The 18,808-nt window shown below is 45.3% G+C and overlaps 1 protein-coding gene across 5 annotated transcripts in view; it reads right to left on the bottom strand.

The window, feature by feature from the left end:
• Positions 1 to 18,808, bottom strand: part of LOC146816482 (exportin-5-like) — a 1,867,381-nt gene that overhangs the window by 1,054,710 nt on the left and 793,863 nt on the right. The gene's annotated exons all lie outside the window — the stretch shown is intronic.

The raw sequence follows: 18,808 nt of genomic DNA, 5'->3' as shown, positions 1-18,808 counted from the left end.
TCACATAATAATAATATCTTGGGATTGTTTACTAAGAAAAATGCATGCAATAATTTCTAGCATTTGTATGAGGGTGTAGCATGTATATAACCTGACATATTGATATATTACAGTCAAAATAACGAAGGATATTTCTTGCTAAAAGGAACCAAAACAAAACAAAGATGACACATGATATTATGAAAGCGAGATCAAAAGGAGAGCTAGAAAAGCGGTCATAACGTAGTCATGGTAGTGTATAGAATAAAAAGGGGTTGAGAGGACTCATAGAGGAAACAGGTAAAAACAAATGTGGGAATTCCCTGAAAAAAGGCAAGGATGTACTGAAAGTGGTTGTCGGTCATGACTAAGCTCATGAATCAGTAGCACTTAACGTTGAGTGAAAGTGAGACAACAACAAGATCATGGAGGGGTCTTAAGTACCCAGGAAGTATTGTACTTCATGGTCAGTGTTCTGGCCATATCTCACAGTGTGTAGGCGCATGATCCAGGTAGCCTTGAGGCGTCTAAGTCTGAGTTCACGATTTACACCCCTTATGTTAGGTTGGGCAATGTCAATACCAAAAAAAGAGAATCTTTTGTGAGTACCCTGCGATGGGCATTACGCCACATGTAGAGCCATTGGGTACCTGGCATCTTGTTGGTGAATGGCTCTGGCGTGTTCGCTGATGCGGTCTTTTAGGGCCCTGAGGGTGCTGCCAACTTATTGGCTATGGAAGGTGCACTCAAGCACATACACTACAAATTTAGTGTTACAGTTTATGTTCACATTGATCTCATAGTGACGTTTGTGGTAGCTCTTGAATTCCTTGACTCCTTTCTGTGCCCATGTGCACACTCCACACCACCCACATTTGTGAAACTCTTTAGTGTGTGGTGTGAGCCAGGAAGCGGTGTTTGCAGAGTGTGGAACAGTGGGACTCAGTCTATTCCTCAAAGTCCTCCCACGTACGTATTTAGTTTTGGGCACCGCTTTTACTCAATGTTTTTAATAATCTAACAAATTCTCATATCCCCATCACATGGTCAACTAGCATTATAGTCCCGATTTTCAAAAAGAAGGACAGGTCTGACCCTAGCTGTTACAGACCGATCTCTTTAATCGATAACACACTCAAGATACTTGGGCGGGTATTATTTAATAAAATTAGGAGTTGGGCTGAGGATGAAAGTATTTCAGATAAATGTCAGTTCGGTTTCAGAAGTAAATTGGGAACTGCAGAGCAATGCCTTAATCTAAATTTGATTATTGGTAAATACACGATAGCTCGACAGTCCCCAATTTACCTGGCCTTTATGGATCTCACCTCAGCATTTGATTTTGTAAATAGATCGCGACTTTGCCTGTGTCTTTTAAATTACGGGCTGGATGAGGCCTTAGTACACTTTTTGGCTTACTTACATAGGGACCGGGGGGCTAAAGTGAGGATCAGTAGGGACGGGGCAGTATCAGGTAACATTGTGATTGGCAGAGGGGTCAGGCACGGATGCGTACTGGCCCCTCTGCTTTTTATCATATATAGTAATGAGCTGAATAATGAGTTGTCCAAATTGATTAAGGACGTCCCGATGATCAATGGCAACAAGCTACCCACCTTATTGTATGCGGACGATGAGGCCCTAATGGGCCGCACATCCAATGCATTGTGCATCTTAGTTGGGAGTTTTGTAGATTTTATGAATAAGCTGGACTTTTGTACAAATTTAAAAAAATCATTTTTAATGAGTTGCGGCCCCAAAAAATATTCTGTCAATGTAATTAATTCTGGTTCCGAAAAACTGTTATGCACACACACTTTTCCATATCTGGTCTTGATATTTTCAGACAATGGCTCTTGGGCTGCCCATGTGGCACATAGCAGGAATACATTTTTAAAGGCCACCAACTCGATTCTGTGCCTCCCCCAACCGAGAAGAACTGAGGTAGTGTTACCCCTACTGAAAATATATAAAACTCAGTGTTTACCTACTGGAACATATGGAGCGGAAATTTGGGGCCACGTGAACTGCAACAGCATCCAGGTAGAAGAAAATAGATTCTGTCGGAGGGTTTTGGAGGGCACCGATTTGTTCTTCTTCCTTGGTTTGCCATCATGAGTGAAAATTACCCTTCACTGAGGACTACATCAGGACACGTCCAGTCATTTTCTGGATAAAAGTATGGCAAAATCCAGCAGCCACGTTAACTAGAGACATCATAGTTGATTGCCTTAATTGTGATAAGGGTAGCGATATACCATGGTTGGCGGCTGTCAAGGCTAGCCTGACCATTGTAAACCTGTCACAAATTTTAACAGACCCAGGCAATATGGCAGGCATTAATAAAAAGATTATCCAGGGGGCCCTGTACGAATACTATGGCGACTTGAGACGTAAGCAAGAAACTTTGAAATCCTCAGTCGCCCGGTATATAGGTATATAACCATGGTGGATGCTGATGGCCCCCCCTACAAAACTGCCAGCCAGTTATCTTTTAAAGGTGACTAACCGCTGGTAACGAAGCTTGCTCTTTCGTCTTAGGGCTGGCACTCTAACATATTTACTTTGCTTCCCCTTATGGCTTCAATACTAATCTTGAGCAAATGCCCTGCCCTTGTGGAAATCTTGTCAGCCAATCCATGCTACACTTTTTATTTTGTTGTAATTTTTATCAAATAGAGAGCAAGCAGCTGCTGATCCCCTTGTTTAAGGCTTCGGCCATTACTGATTTTAAGGTAGCATACAGGGATATTGTCATGCTCAATGGGGAAAATTTAACCATTCGTGTTAGTACTTTTTTGAGACTGGCTGTTCACTCCTGTGCCTCTATGAGCACAGCATAAACAGTTTTGATTGTATGCCCGATATCTGACTTAACCTATACGCGGGCCGCATAAATTCTATTGTATGCATTTTATTGTATTATGTTACATGTAAAGTGTCTGTATTTTAATATTTTATGTTGTTATATTCCAAGCATTATATCGTTACTACCTCTGATCTAACAATTTAAATTATAGGCCCATGATGAATTTGTTGCACTGACCTTTTGCACTACATATATTTTTGTGTATTTATAGCTACTCGTTTATTGCACTCATTGTTTTACCTTCTTATTTATGTATTTACTGATTTAATGTTGTGCTGGTATTTTTATTCTGTACTTTCATGGATATTTTTTTGTATCCGAATAAAGAACTGAATTGAATTGATAAATGATGCTGCAAAGAAATGGTACCTGAAACGTTACAGTAGTTTAGCAAAATGTTTTTTTTTCTGTTTTCATTTTTTTATGAACATTTTATTTTGAAAGCAAAGAATCATTAATTTTGCTTTAAAGCTTCTTCAAATATTTGCATCAAATCAGAGAGCATCCTGGAAGCATTATACATAGCCTCATATTGCTAAACTTTGAAAACGTGTGTACACATTTTTATACTGGAAACACAGTCAGTAGTGCAGTCAGAGCTTACAACATTTACTTAGAGCGCTCACCCTAGTAATAAAGGCTTTTCAATTAATGACTCATATACAAGTTTAGACAGCATTAACATAGGGACAAAAATATTACCTTAACCGCAGTCAGTGCCCTTCCCTGATCCATAATGTTGTACTGCAAACTGGCAGCCAAAGGGCTCGTGCTGCAGGGGTTTAGGCCTATTTGTCCCAAGGACAAAATACACATGAAAACTGCACTTGACCCCAAACAATATGTCCTGGGTGTTAGGCTATCGGAATTCTACATCCCTGCATTCCACTCTGGAGTACACAATAGTTTGTCGAGACTTGACTATTGGATCATGTAGGAAAGTAGGATCTGCTTTTCATTGTTATAGTCTGATTGGGATCCTGCTAATCAGGACCCCAGTCTATCTGCTTCTACCCTAACTGTTATGTTAGTGCCTAGGTACAATCCCACATTGGATACTGGGGTACCCTTATCAGTCCCTAGTATATGGTACCCATATACCAAGGGCATAGGTAGCCCAGAGGTCTTCCATGGGCTGAAGCATGCATTATGATACCCATGGGAGCCCATGCAAAATGGAACTACAGGCCTGCCTTTGTAAGTTGGTGCTTGCACCACTTACTAACGTTATAGGTTTCCTATATCTAAGGGTCACAGCACTCAACACCTATAAGTCACCCCTATAGCAGGCATTTGCAATCCTGAAGGCAGGGTGCTTGGTAATAGGTGAGAGGGTGCCCCTGCATGAGCAGGACACCCCTGTAGCCTACAGAGTCCATTCTCCCACGTTGTCAGTGAAGCCGCCATATACTATATGGAGGGGCACCGCGTAATTACACAATGACCATCTCGAAAACGGCTGCAACCAATCCGATCATGTTTGGTATCACACCCTCACATCGTAAATGGTGTGGGAGGTATGATTCCAAGCACTGGAAGAGACCTCAGTTTGCCCGGTGCCAATCTTCAAGACCCGGACAGCACAAAAATGTTGCTGCTAACCAGAGACCCGTTTCTGCCCTCCTGCTGCTGATCCAAGCTCGAGCAGAGGAAGGTGGAACAATAGGCATCCTGTCACAGTGAGGTGTGACCACCTCCCAGACAGGATTTAGTGTATTGGGACCGGGTGGGTGCGCTTGCCAGCGCCAGAAAGTCTGCAAGAGGGGCACACTTGGTGTCCCTGTACATAGTTCAGTTCTGGGAGACTTTGGCTCTGGTGCAAAACTGGACAAAGGACATGAAAGTAACCACCACCATGTCCAGACCCTACCCTGAATCTACCGACCCTTTCCCTAGGGTACTTAAGGGCTTACCTGAATGTAGGTCCCTAGATTCGTCGTGGGATAAGCATCAGATCAGACACCACTTCTACTTCTACCGTCCGGGCATCCTGGACTTCGTTTGGGTCTAACTGTCTCCCTTCCAGTCTGCTGCATCGTCTCTCCCTATGCATCATACAGGAACCTCCCAAGGCCTATAAAGTATCAAAGACACTTGAAGAAATCTCCTTTGGAGTGAAGGAGTCACTCCCCTGCATTCGCAAGCACCGCAACTAAGTCGACCGGTCTGCAGATCCTCAGCTTCTCCGTGGGCTCTGCAACACAGGTGGTGGTTTTCCACAGCTCCCGAGGCCTGGCCTGCCCTCTCATCAAGTTTGAAGCCAGTATCCCTCGTGGGGGTTGCAATAACCAAACCTCTGTGCACCGCATCCAACTTGCAGTTGCAAAGGCTACTTGGCTTCCCAACCTCGAGCACCTCCAGTGACCAGAATGTTCAGCCACACCGCATGGTGTGCATCGTGGCCTGCATGTGTTGGTGAGCTGCTTGAGGCCCTCTCGCGACTCCAGTGCCTCCGGCCTGTTGGTCCACTTGAGGGTCACACTTGTCTCTTTGGGGCTTCCCTGATTGCTTTGGCCTGTTGGTGAGTTACCTGGACCTTGCTGTTGGTGAGTTACCTGAACCTTGCTGTTCCCGACGTTGCTCCTTCTTTGATTCCTGCATTGGTTGCATATGCCAAGACTTGTTGGTGCTCCCGCCGGACACTGACCCCTCAGTACTCTACATCCTTTGTGGGACAGCTCGTGCACAGCTCCTTGTCATCCATTCTGCAACACCCGACATCGGAGGGCATTTGTCTTCCAAGTCTCCTGGTCACTCCTGAGTGACAGAGTCTGTCCCCTCTGCTTGCAGGTACCTCCCATCCCTTCTTCCACATCGGCACTTTCCTGAAATCTTCCATTGGGTTTGACGGCGGTTTTCGACACCACTTCACACGTGAGCACCCAGCTTCCCTGGTGCAGGTAACGTGGGTAATAGGGTATCCATGAGTGGGGTGGCTCTCCAAACTTCTGTCTTCCACGGGGTTTCTTCAGGGTCCACTGCGAAGGGTCATTAATCTTTAAAAATCCAACCGCGACTTGCACATAGAGCTCTACGGAGCACGTGGTCGTGTTTCCACACTGCACAAGCTCTACAAGGGGTCCCTAACTACTCACCTTGGGTGGTTCCTTGGGGTCCCAGCACTTCTACGTCCTCTCGACCCTGTCTTGATCCAAGTCGTGGTTCTTATACCACTTTCTTAGTATATGGTTTGGTACCCCCCTGGGGTCCACTAAGTATTTCCTGCTATTTACTGTGTTTCTTTGCTGAAGTATTATGTGCATTGTGTTTATCTCCGTGTTGGAGATATTGGAATCTACTAGAGAGTATAATATAATAAATACATATTTTTATAAATACTTGGTCTGCTTCTTTTTCACTTAATCTATACTATAAAATTGCATTCTGGCAAAACAAGCTGCTTTACTAAGCCTGAAGGCTGCTCTCCACAGCTACCACTTAGAGAGCTTTCTAAGGTTCTCTAAGACCTCTTAAATCACCATAAGGGTTGTCTGGACTGGTGCACATTAGTGGACATCATATACCAGGCCAGCCTCTATCAGATCATATCCCGGGGATTGCAAGCCTGAATGCAAGAGAACTCATTTAGCGCGAACATATTTCTCAGTCCTGCTCACGCTGAGCTCTCCGGCAAATCCCTCACCCTGGATGTGTCATGGAGGCTGTCACCCAGGGTGCTGCATGATCTGCCATTCCGTGAGGATCTGAGGCAAGAGATCCTCGAGGTCTTTGAGAGAAATACAGACTCTGTTCCGGAGGTGTGCACAGTATGGGAGACCTTCAAGGTCACCATGCGTGGAGCCTGCACTGTCATGCTCCAGAGGATAGAAAATGGTATCAAGAAGTTGGAGGGGCAGCTGGAGAAATCGGGGGAGGCAGGTATTGGAGCCAAACTCAGGGAGGCACTCGCCGTCTATCATGACACGGTTGAGCGCGAGCGCTTGGTTCGTGGCAAATACTTTAAAGCTAGGATGTATGGAGAGGGGGGATGCCCAGGACATGCACTGGCAGGAATGACACGCAAACCCAGGTTCTCAAACTATATCCTCGAGACTAGAGATGCGGACGGCACACTAGTCAGGGACACACCTGAGATACTCAGCACTTTTTACGACTTCTACTCTGCCCTCTACACATCTCGTAGGACACATGCAGTAGACATGGAATGCATATTTAAAGGATGTGGGGGAAGGCTGGCTGGGTGATGTGCAGAGCGAGTTCCTGTCTGCAGGCATAGTAGAGGACAAAATCAGAGAGGCTATAATGCAGTTACAATCTGGCAGGGCCAGCAGCACAGACAGATTGCCGGCAGACTTATAAAACATACATTGCCTCCACTGTCTTGATCCTGAAAGCGGTCTATGAGGAGGCGCAGGAGTCTGGCCTTCTCCACTCCCTGATGAGGAATGCGATGATTATTGCAATTCTCAAGCCCAGCAAATAGGCGGAGATTTGCGAATGCTACCGGCGCTTGTCGCTCAGCAACTGGGATGTCAAAATACTTGCAAAGGTACTAACTAACCGCTTGAGCTGGGACAAGCCACATCAAATAATTAGTGTACACTTTTCCCACTGCTGCAGGACATAGATCCAGAGTTGGCTGCGGTGGCGGTGTTCTTCGATGCCACCAAGGCATTTGACTTTCTAGAGTGTGATTACCTGATGGTCGTGCTCAGGCGCATGGGCTTTCCTCCCCCTTTCCTATCTTGGATTGCCCTGTTATATTGCCAGCAGACGGAGAAGGTACAGGGTACCACTACACAGGGTACTCGGCAGGGGTGCCCGTTATAACCCGAGCTTTTTGCACTGGCTGTGGAGCTGCTGGCGGCTAAATAGAGACAGCAACACAGTGACTATGCTCTTCGATACCCTACCAGGCATATACTGGTGTTATTATATGCTGACGACATTACGTTGTAAGGGACCCCCAGAAAAGCTTAAATAAGATATTTCATAAATTCATCCACTTTGGAGGGTTATCAGGCAGTCATATGAATTGGGAGAAATTCCAGATCTTTTCCCTAACCCCAGCCACAAAACGTTACTGCCCAAACTACCCACTGACATGGTGAGAGTCGGAACTCCGATACCTGGGAATATTGATCACTAGAGACAGAGACGAATTACTATGTGCAAATTACGGCAAAGCCTTGGATATGGTGATGAACAGCATCACACGTTGGATAACCTTACCTCTCTCCTTGGCAGAAAGTATCTCCCTGATGAAAATGGCCATTTTATCAAAATTCCTCTACCTGTTCCTCAGCATCCCTTGGGGGAGGGTGGGGTGAGCGGAGACTGAAATGGGAGGCGCCCCCACAGTCGTTCGCCAAAAGGGACTTTGAGGCACCTCATATGGAGCTCTATTTCTGATGTGCGCAGGCTCACTATGCTGCATATTAGTTTAAACCAACCCCTTTCACGCCACATTTAGCCATAGAACATGACTATATAGCTCCTATTCCCACAACTGCGTATCTGGGTGTGAAAGCGCAGACGGTGGAGATGGCAAACCCTACCATGGCTTGTGCGACAGTGGCATAGGACAAGTTGGTCAAAAGTCTAGACAGACCTGCCCCCTAGTCTCCAGTCATTCCATTATCTTATCACTCCTTATTCCTAATTACGCATTAGACGACATGCAGGAATATTCTACATGAGGTCGGTGTCATCACATGGGGGGAATCTGTACTTCTTCGCTGAGAAAGAGCGGACGCATCTGGAATTGTTTCTGTATATCAGGCTCCGTCATAACGTGAGGGTGGCCATGCCTGATTTCCCCTGGGAGCCACCCACTGTCAACACCCTACATGTATTGATACAATCCACAAACTCTAAACATATTGCCTCAACACTATATCACTCCGCCCACGTCGAGGCTCCCGGGACCGCTCGTTCCAGCTGGGACCGGGCGCTGGAGACACCGTTTAACCACAAGCAATTGCAATAGTGTTGTCAGCAGACAGGACGTATAGCCTCCAGTAGCACGCTTTGTATCATTAATTTTAAAATTTCTACATCGGGTTTACTACACACCTGCTAGACAGCATCGTTATAAACTGCGCCCTGATGATAGTTGCACAAGGTGCATGGTGGAGGGGGCTGATTTTCTCCATCTTGCCTTGGAGTGCGACCTGGTGCAGGATTACTGGGGCTGTGTTACTGACGCTTTAACCCTGTTGGTGGGCAGGCCTCTGATTCTCACTCCATTAGTGGAACTGCTGGGCTGTACGGAAGGCATAGAAGTGTCATTCAAAAGCTATGTGGCGCTTGGCCTCCTGCTAGCCATAAGCAAAGTGGTATGCAAATGGGGGAGAGGACTCGCTCCTAAATTTAAGGATTGGCTGCAAGACTTGATCTACTGTAAGGATCCACTGACTTCCTATGCTGATTTACTGCCCCCAAGCTTTCGACCACAAGATATGTGGGACCCTCTCCAGACTTATCTGCTTCACAATCCACTGAACTGGAGGGTAAGCCTAATCCTCAACAGACCTCGGCAGTCACCTATGAGCTCATCCCACGGCACACCAACACACAGACTTCCTCCATTTTTTAATGAAGGGCTATGTGCTGCGATAAGCTCTGTATGGGACTCAATGCAAGTCATGTACCAAATTGCATTTCACTGTAACTAAGATGATGCGCAAAGTTATTTTGTTTGGATGTTTGATGTCCAATGCTGATACACTGTGATGCTTATGGAAAAAACAATAAAGAATGGTTTAAAATAAAAAGAGAACCTCGTTCTGTAGCAAAATCCTTTTAAATATAGTTTGGAAACAAATTGTCTCATACAAGAAGACTTCCTCTACAAACTTTGCAAAAAATGTAAAGGTTATATATTTAAATATATAGTCTGAGATTATGCACACACATTCTCTCCTGTTTCTGAATACTAAAGAAAACTCCATGTATATCAAATGTATTTGCTATGCAAACAATTTAAAAAAAATCAATGGTCTGATGGTAGCATACTTTTGAAATGCAAAATGATTCAAACCTTACTCAATCTCCTAACCTCAGACAAAGCTTGCTTGAAACTGGTAGTGTTTTTCTTTTTGAAAGGCTTAAAGACTAATACTGACTATTGCAAAGTGAAACCCTTTATCCAATCAGTTGCACAATACCTAATGGTTTACTCAATTTTATATGAACAGAAGGGATACATTAGTACTTTTAAAGACCTTTAACTGCCTATCTAACAATCTGCCCTCTGTGCTTTCCAAGTTTACCTACAATGCTTCTGTAATGCACACATACCTATCCAATTTCCCTGTGTCCACGAACCACCACTGCAAGCAGGGTTTTAGTCAGGATAATGCAGAAAAAGAAATGCATGTGCATTTGCAATACGATATGACCATGGCCACTGGAATTATGTGATATAAGAGGGCCAAATTATTCAGCAGGGTTAACTGAATTATGCGGCACAAAAGGCAAATTATGCGGCATAATGTTCACATTTTGTGATAGTATTACCTCTTTATTTTGTCATTTTTACACATGTTCAATCAATCAATCAATCGGCATTTGTACGGCACAACACTGTTACCCCAGGGGTATCTGGGTACTGGGGGAGCCGTGTCTCCGTCGAAAAGTCAGGTCTTGAGTCTCTTTCTGAAGTCCGCCAGGGAGGGTGCTGTACAGAGGTGGAGTGTGTACAGAGGTGGAGTGGCAGGTCATTCCAGGTCTTGGCAGCGATATAGGAGAAGTAAAGGCTGCAGCGGATGCGGGGGGTGTGTGCGAGGGCTAGAGAGGAGGAGCGCAGGTGTCTAGAAGGTTGATGGAAGTTCAGTCGATGGTTGATGTAGGATGGCCCTTGGTGGTGGATGGCTTTGTAGGCATGCATGAGGATCTCAAACTAGCATCACTTCTGGATGGGGAGATAGTGGAGGTTTCTGAGGTGGATGGATGATGTGGGACTGTTTGGGGAGGTCCACGATGAGTCTGGCTGCAGCGTTCTATATGGTCTGGAGTCTTCTGAGGAGATAAGTGGAGATGCCGGCATAGAGAGCGTTGTCGTAGTCGAGGTAGCTGTTGACAAGGGCCAGAGTGTCTGTCTTTCTGGAGTCCATAGGGATCCATCTGAAGATTCTGCAGAGCATGCATAGTGTGTGAAAGCAGGAGGAGGCAACTGTGTTGACTTGTTGTTTCACGATCAGTTTAGCTGTCGAGAATGAGCCTTAGGTTGCGCGCATGTTCTGTTGGATTGGGAGTTCGGCTGACTACCAGCTGTGGTCCCAGGCAGAGGTGTTTTCCCGAAAATCAGTACTTCTGTCTTGTTGGGGTGGAGTCTAAGGAAGTTGTCCCTCATCCAGTTGGCTACATTGGTCATGGTGTTGGAGAAATTGGTTCTGGTATTCTCTGGGTCCTTGGTGAGTGAGAGGATAAGTAGAGAGTTACCTTCGTAGGAGATTATGTTGAGGCCCGAGGATCTGACAATGTCTGCGAGGGGAGTCATGTAGGTGTTGAACACGGTGGGGTTGAGGGATGATCCTTGTGGTACGTCACAAATGATGTGTTTGGGTGCCACAAATGATATGCTGCATAAGATGTTTTGGGTTAACACTATCTGGATAAAGATGTCACTACATTAGCGTGGGTCTGACACCCAAATAGAGCAATAAGCAATAGAAAGGTAACCAGTCAAGCTTTGCAAGGGCCTTCCACTGTGCAGGAACACATGTTGCATGATGAGTTAGAAAAAAAAAATGTTGTTAGAATTTGCTGATTATGTAACAGATGATAAATTATGTGGAAAATCCACATTTATACGGAAAACGCGCAGCCGCAAAGTCGCATAATTTCAGTGGCCCTGTGTATGAATGAGAATCAGAGACTATTGTATTATTAAGAAAAACTGGAGATTTGCAGGACCAGCCATTGGCAGCTGGGAGGGAGGGATGGATGGAGGGAGGGACAAAGCAAACATATACACTTCTGAGTTGGGGCTAAAGGATGTAGAATAAGCACATGGATTCCATGTTCCCATGAAGGGGTCAGAACTCTCAAAATGGTGCCTGGAAGCTTCTTGTTTGCTGCAGGGCTTGTGCTCTTGCTTAGCTCATCACTAGGATTTCGTCTCTCACCTTTGTTGTTTTGGTCTCCGTCCTCAGTTTGTGTTCTCAATGCTTTTTGCATTGCACCTTTTCTCAAAGACTTCTTATATGTGACCTCTTCTTGAAGATTGCTTCATCAAGACTGCATGCAGTGGTCCGTCGTCGACGACTCCAATCCCTGGCATTTCCTGGTGCTTTCAGACCTTGTCCTTGCTCACTACTCTGAATGGTCATTTACCACACTTTAATTATATATATGTTGCTTTTTTGTAGGCTAATTAATTTATTAATGATATTATAATACTTGTTATGTTAGGGCACATCCCAGACATAGACATTACCCTGATAACACCACTATCTGTTAGTGCTGAGAAGCTTCTCCTGTGATGGCAGGTGCGTTCTGTCTTCTCTTCCTTCCCTCACCCTGAACCCTTTTTCCACTGTGCAGGATTCTTCCACAGCTATTTACAAGCCTTTAAAGCTATAGACACCCATTTAGGAAGGTTGCAGGATTAATCATCGAATCCACTGCATCTCTTCCTCTCGCAGGATGGGCACAGTCTTAACACACCCCCAGTAAGTTTCTATCCTTCTGTTTTTAAGCAGAACAATGGTCATCTATGATTTAAGACAAATATTTTTCCTAATGCATTTTGCTAAATAATTAAAACTTGTAGCATGCTAATTTTCATTTTTAATTGTTCAAATGTTAATCTTTTTCTTCAAGGGGAGGTTGCAAATAGTGTAGTAATATTCTTTATGATGGATATCTGATGTTCTCTCAGATGCACATGTAAGGAATATGCCCAGACGTTAACATTCAGGCAGTATCAGATCGATAGCACTACACTGACCCATTTGTCCTGCTCTGTAAAGACAAAAATAGTGCTATTCAAATAGAAAAAAAGACCAAAGTACATAAACCTCTGCAGAAGAGAGGAGCAGGGCCACCAGCTATAGGGCAGAGAACTGAAACAAAACAGACCACAGAAGAAATAAAAACGGCTATGGCACTATGTAACACGAAAAGCATTAATCCCATGACAAGCTCACACTACGGCGCACAGAAAATTACCCTTCACATCCACAACTCAAACATATTTAGTCCTTACCCATGTAAACACCTAGGATGGCATCTGTCTACTAAATTCCAACTTGAGTGGTTCAGTCTGTTGTTCGTACCTGTGACTAACAAAACAGAAAGACAACAAATGCAATGGATAAACACAAACAGAAGTAACAAAAAAGAATAATCCTCATCAAGAAGTCTATAGTTAACAGATTAACTGACAAGGCACGTTATTTTAACCTATATATCATCCGAGAAATGCAAGATAGCAAAGACATGAAGTTAAACTCTTTGAGGTAAGACCTGCACTCCTTCTTCCAGAAGTTCCATCCCTGTGTTGCCTTTCTCTGGCCCAATCCGATGAGGGATAGGTGGTAACATTTCCAAGCCAAAAATAAAACTGATTCAGAAACCTAAGAGTAGCTACTGCCTGATTTCTCTACACATCACCCTGGTGTCCCGGATATAGTATCAGTATTTCATTATCGGTATTGGGCTTGTATTGCATTTTGATGGCTGTAACCATGCCATGTTTTTCACGATCAAATAGACTATGCAAATGGTTCTCATTTACATTAAATGTAATTTTATGTAACGATGATAGGCCAGAGTTAGACACTCCCAATCTAACTCAAGATGTAGAACATGGAGGTTTGCAAAGTTGGACGACAGCTTGTAGAATGATACATATTTCAGGCTTATGCACAATGCAGCTGAAATAACCTTTAGACTGGGCTTGTAGCAGCTTTGTTGGTCAAAGTCAGATTCATATCAAAAACTGGAGACAGCAATTTGTCATTTGTAAATAAAGCAACAAATAAGTGCAAATATGGCACTTAAAAACATAGATGTAGAAACCAGACACTGATTGCAACTTTTATTTTAAAAATGTGTACTAGAACAAGTTACTTACCTTTGGTAATGTTTTTTCTGGTAGAGACTCTACCCAACAGATTCCTCACCTTTTGAATATTCCCAAAGCGTCAGACAGGGTACGGGAACTTTTGAGCAGTACCTCTGCACACACTGATATCAATTGCTTTCGAGGCTATCCTCACCCCCAGACACAGAGCCCCAACAGCAAATTGGCTTTAATCAGTGGGTAGATTCCTAGACTTGGGAACTTATTAATGGGTAGAACCCAATTCACATAACTGGGACAATGGAAGGACCGGCGATGAATCCGAGATTAGATATAGTCTCTACAGGAAAGAACGTTATTGAAGGAAACTAACTTGATCTTCTGACAGAGACTTGTAATAATAATAATAATAAAGGGGCTTGTAAAGCGCATGGTGACGCCATCCCGGCGTGTCCCCGCGCTGTGGAGAAAAGTCAGGGCCAGGAGAGGGAAATTAAAGGGAAAACAGATGGGTTTTCAGAAGTTTTCTGAACAAGGTCTCTGAATCCGCTAGTCTGATACTCATGGGGAGAGAGTTCCATTCTTTGGCAGCCATTACACGAAAAGAACAACCACCCATTCTGGCTTTCTTGACGCGGGGAATTTTAAGCAATCCAGTTCCCCCAGAGCGGAGAGTTCTGTTAGGCTCGTAGGGGATAGCCAGATCAGTCATGTAGGGGGGAGCTTTGTGTGAGATGATCCTGTAGCACATTAGAAGTGCTTTAAATAGGACTCTCTTTTTTATGGGGAGCCAGTGCAGAGTGGCTAGGGCTGGTGTAGAGGCTGGTCTTTTTGGGAGTCTAAGGACTAGGCGTGCTGCCGTGTTGTGGAGTACTTGAAGTCTCCTGATGTTTTTTTGTGTTGTTCCGAGCAGAAGCACATTTCCATACTCTATCCTCGAGGTCACTAGAGCTTGGGTCATAGTGCGCCTGGCTTCAAGAGGGAGGAGGTCTAGGGTACGGTTCAAGGTCTTCATCACCCCGAAGCATTTCCCTACCACTTTGTGCACATGGTTGTCATAGGAGAGTCTGGGATCAACCCAGATCCCCAGGTTCTTAGCTGCTTTGCAGGGAGTGGGTAACGGACCCAGACATGATGGCCACCACTCCTTGGTCCAGCTCGTATCCCTGCCTCCAATTACCAGAACCTCCGTTTTTGAACCATTTAGCTTCAGGCAGTGCTGGGTCATCCAGCCTGCCAGAGCCTGCATGCAGGTTTTAAAGTTGTCGGCATCAATGGAGGGTGCTTGGGACAGGGAGATGAGGAGTTGGGTATCGTCGGCATATGAGACTAATTCAATGCCGAACGATTCAACCACTTCAGCCAAGGGGGCCATGTAAAGATTGAACAGGGTGGGGCTCAGGGCAGAGCCCTGAGATACCCCCTGTTCTAAAGCTATGCTATCAGAGAGGTACATGCCTCTCTGAACCTGGAAGCAGCGGTTGGTGAGAAAGGCTTTTAGCCAGCCCAGTGCTTCCTGGGTGACCCCGGCTTTGTTCAGACACTGCAGCAAGATGGAATGTGCCACAGTGTCGAACGCGGCACTAAGGTCAAGCATAATCAGTGCCATAGTCTGGCCCTCATCAGCGCCTGCCCGTAAGGTTTCGGTCGCTCTCAGAAGGGCGGTTTCAGTGGAGTATCCTGCCCTAAACCCTGATTGAGAACTGTGGAAGGCATTATTAGACTCTAGATGGGCCATGAGTTGGCTGTTAGCTATTTTTTCGGCCACCTTCGCCAGATAAGGTAGCAACGAGATGGGCCGCAGGTTTTCTAGGATATCCTGACTTATGTTCGGTTTTTTCTTTATCGGAAGTACAATGGCTTTCTTCCACTCCGCAGGGAGGGTGGCCGTAGAAAAGGAGAGTTGGAGAATGTATCTAAAGTGTTGTTCTAAGACTTTAAGGCTAGCTGCTAGTATCTTGGGAGGGGCAGGATCCCGAGGGGAGCCTGATTTGATGCTTTTACAGATACTATTTAAGGTTGTGGTAGGAGGGACAGAGAAGCAGTTTAGGCATGTCTTAGCATGAGTGATCTCCAAATTCTCAGTAAAGTCAGAGCCCAAGGGCAAATCCTTAGAGAAGTTTGCGTAGATGTTGGTGATTTTACTGGCAAAGTATTTAGCAATATTATTGCACGTTTCAACAGAGTCATTCTGGGCATTGCTCTCATTAGTTACCACCGAAATTTCTTTGAAAATTTTGAAAAGCTCCTTTGAGGAGTTCTCAGCCTCTCCAATGCGGGTCTTATAATGAAGTGCTTTAGCGGAACGGATAAGTTTATAGTAACTCGCTTGCGCTTTTTTATATTGGTTTTTGGCTGTGGGGCAAAATTTAATGCGCCATTCACGTTCCAGTTTTTTGCATGCAGATTTTGCAACCTGAAGTTCTGAAGTAAACCACGGGGAGGGTTTCCTCATCTTCTTGTAGATTCTTCGCCTTTTCAATACATACCATAGCAGTAAATTCTAGGAGGAGGGTCTATGAATTGGCTCAAACCAGATGTCAGATTTCCAGGATAGGAACTCTATGTAACAAAACAGTGGGAGCAGCATTGGCCCTAGAAGAATGAGCTCGCAGACCACCTGGAGGCTGTTTTTGGCCAAAACGTACCAGATTATAATGCAGGGCATGATCTAGAATGAGATGGTCCTTTTTAGCATTACCTTGCGTTTTTTTTTTTTTTAAATCCTGCGACTCCCACAAGTAAGTTGATCATCTACACCGTCTTGTCTGGTTGATTAATGTAAAAGCTTCATGTCCTCGATGGGGTCTTTACTCCTCCTTAGAGGGGAGAGGCGTAGCATAGAATGGCGACAGGGTGATGGTTCGACCAAAGTGGAACGACGTCACAACTTTCGGACAGAAGGATGCTTGAGTGCGCAGAAACCAGCTTGTCTGATAAGAAGGTAATGTACGGCAGGTTGAAACAGAGAGCTTGAAGCTCACTCACTCGCTGCACCGATGTAATGGCAACGAGAAACACTGTCTTGAGGGTGAGAAGCGCAAGGACAGCTATGGAGTGGCTCAAAGGGAGAGTACATCAAGAAGGTGAGGACCAAATTAAGGTCCCATTGTGGCATGACAAAGGGAGAGGGAGGAAACAAATATTGTAATCCTTTCAAAAAACAAATTACAACAAGTAATTTGAACAATGAAGGTAGATCCGGCAACAGGAAAAAGGCTGAAAGAGCCATAAGATACCTTTTAACTGTGCCCAGAGCAGCCTTGCCGAGCGAGGGACAAAACATCCAACAAAATGCCAAATACCTTGGCATGATGTGTTCCATCCGTCATGTGCCACATCAAACAAATTTGACCAACGACCTGCGTATACAGGTTATGTTGTGGGACACCTGGCTGCTAGGATGACATCAACCACCTCCAGAGGAAGGTCAAAGGTGTTCAGCTGTCGCAGCTCAATCTCTGAGCATGACGATGGAGATTGCTAAGACCCGGTGCAGAACCCGGTCCGTTTCCTGCGACAGCAGATCCTCCCAGAGGAACAGCCTGATCGAAGGACAGATGCTCATGCCCAGGAGTTTCAGATACCATACTCTCCGTGCCCAATCTGGAGCCACAAGGATGACTTGGGCCCGGTGAATCCTGACCTTGAAAAACTGAGGCCGGAGTGGTGTCGGAGGAAATGCCCAAGGTCCACTATAGGTGTAAAGCGTCTCAGAGCAAGAGAATCTTTGAAAGTGAAAGTGCAATGCATAGAAGTGCTGACATTCTGCATTTTCGGTGGTGGGGAATTGATTGAACCAAGTTTGTCCCCATTCACAGAAAGACGTTGCCCCACCTTCGGGTGTAACTGTCCCTCGTAGCCTGCTAGTTATTGTTATTTGACATTTGTTAAGCGCATATATAACCCTTTGGTTTAATAGCGCTGATACGAGCAATCACCGGGAGAAACAGAGAGGAAGAACTGCGGGGTGGAGGGAATTAGAATAATAGGGTTTTGAGGGACCTACGGAATTTCTTATGGTAGGTTTCCGTTCGGAGGTGTATGGGCATCGCGTTCCAGAACATGGGGGCGATTTTAGAGAATGATGCAAGGCTTCAACGGCTGTGCTTGTTTGCCGTGGCATTCAAAGATCCTGCAAGGTGGTTTACGACCAGAAAATTCCCCTGATAGTCAACCATTTCCAGAGGGTTAGCAACTCCTGGGACAGGGTCCAGGACCCCCACACCGCCCTGCATGTTGCAATACCACATGACAGTGTTTTCTCCATAAGCACCTGCACCAGCCTCCTTTTGGTGGATAGATATCAGGCTTTCAACACCAAGCAGTTAGCCCTTAGCTCAAGGAGGTTAATATTGAGCCGGGCCTCTGCCAGAGACTACAGGCCTCTGATCTCCACCTCTCAATTCTGGGTGGGGTAGGGGGCGAGGTATCCTGCAGGCCCAACTGTGGTCCAGCAGCCAAAACTTAAGTTCTTTTGCAGTCTCCATTGAGATCTGGATATTGTGAGAGAGGTCCTCTTGATGTTGAGCCTACTGAGACTTCAGAACACAGTGCAGAGCCCACATATGTCACCTGGTGTGCTTGACCAGCAGGATACAATACGCCATCAGTGACAGTAGTCTCAAAGTTGACTTCACTGAATTCCAGGACAGAGGCTGAAAGGTCAGGATCATGGCCTGAATGTCCTAGACTTTCCTTTCCGATTTGGGAGATGCACGAAACAGAAGAGAGTCTAGAATGATGATGATGAAAGGGAGCGTCTGAGTAGGGGTGAATTGAGATTTCAACACCTTTATAGTGAACCCCAAATACGACAGGATGTTCATCATACTCTGGAGGTGGTTCATGACCACCTGGGACGGGCCTGCCTTCAAAAGCCAGCCATCAAGGTAGAAGAAGACTGTCCCTGACCTCGAAGGTGTACTGCCACCACTGCTATCACTTTTGTGAACACCTGAGGGGCA

Source organism: Triturus cristatus, chromosome 6 (assembly GCF_964204655.1).
Source record: "Triturus cristatus chromosome 6, aTriCri1.1, whole genome shotgun sequence".
Lineage (NCBI taxonomy): Eukaryota > Metazoa > Chordata > Amphibia > Caudata > Salamandridae > Triturus > Triturus cristatus.
This window is presented reverse-complemented; position numbering and strand designations above follow the sequence as displayed.